Raw genomic sequence first — 1200 nt, 5'->3', positions numbered from 1 at the left:
AATGTAAGCCAACACTCTTCCTACCACTAAAATTTCTACCATTCTTTGAAGATAAAGTATGATGCAAATAATTTTCACTTATGCTCTCATAAAGGTGCCACACGTCATCCTTATGCCTATCAATGTAAGAGCCACCCATGGAAGCATCAACCATACCTTTGTAATTGTCCGATAAGCTCTCAAAGAAATATTGAATTAATTGCCATTTGGGCATGTCATGATGTGGACGCTTCCTAAGTAATTCATTAAAGTGTTCCCATGCCTCATGAAATGTTTCTCCATCCCTATGTGAAAATTCTCGAATTGAGGTTCTCATGGCATTGGTCTTAGAAACCGGATAGTACTTCTTCGAAAACTCTTGTTGCATTTTCGCCCAAGAAGTTATTGAAAAAGGCCTAAGATTGTTAAACCAATATTTTGCCTTGTCTTTAAGGGTAAATGGAAAAAGTTTAAGCCTTAAGACCTCCTCCGGCATGTCCGTATATTTTACGGTGGAACATATTTCAAGAAACTCATCCAAATGCTTGTAAGGTTCTTCACTTAGAAGTCCATGATAATTAGGAAACATTTGAATGGTTTATGGCTTCATTTCATAATGGTGTGCTCTAAATGGTGGCAATTGAATGCATGTGGGTGCATTATATTCATTAGGCACATAGTGATCTCTTAAAGTAAGGGGAGGATTAGCAATTAGGGGTGCAACATGGGCACCTTGGTTGCCTTCAATGATGGGAGGTGGTGGAGCATAGATTGGCCTTGGCATTCCTAATGGAACTTCACCTTGTTGTTGTGGTGGATGAACATATAGCCTTGGCATGCCTAATGGAACTTGCATGTTATCATGATGCACATTGGGGTGGAGGATACCTTGTTGGTCTATGTGACCAAAGTCCTCCACGTGGTCCTTATTGTGTCCTTCCATTGATGAAATGGATTGTCTAGAACTACCTCTTCCCCTAGGGTTTCAAACAATGGATTCAAGATGAAAATTTAGAGGGACAAGAGTGGGTCTCAATGATCTACGACCATGCATGCACAATGCAACACAACAAGCAATAACAACAATCAGCAACCTTCCTCCACATTTAATGTTCCCATACTCCCATGCTTAAACAATATGCAAGAAAAGTAAATTGCCTCCATGCATGCTCACAATTTATCTAAGAATTGAAATACAAGCCTCCACGCGGGCCGACGATT

The 1200-nt window shown here is 40.1% G+C and overlaps 1 pseudogene; it reads left to right on the top strand.

Annotated features, from left to right (window-relative positions):
• Nucleotides 1–212: 212 nt before the first annotated feature.
• Nucleotides 213–311, top strand: LOC132310893 (small nucleolar RNA R71; annotated as a pseudogene).
• The last annotated feature ends 889 nt before the right edge of the window (nucleotides 312–1200 follow it).

This window comes from Cornus florida, unplaced genomic scaffold, assembly GCF_030987335.1.
Source record: "Cornus florida cultivar Cherokee Brave unplaced genomic scaffold, ASM3098733v1 CherokeeBrave_3.0.0_Hap2_Chr05, whole genome shotgun sequence".
Taxonomy (NCBI): Eukaryota; Viridiplantae; Streptophyta; class Magnoliopsida; order Cornales; family Cornaceae; genus Cornus; species Cornus florida.
The sequence above is the reverse complement of the archived record's forward strand: the minus strand, read 5'-3'. Positions and strand labels throughout refer to the sequence as shown.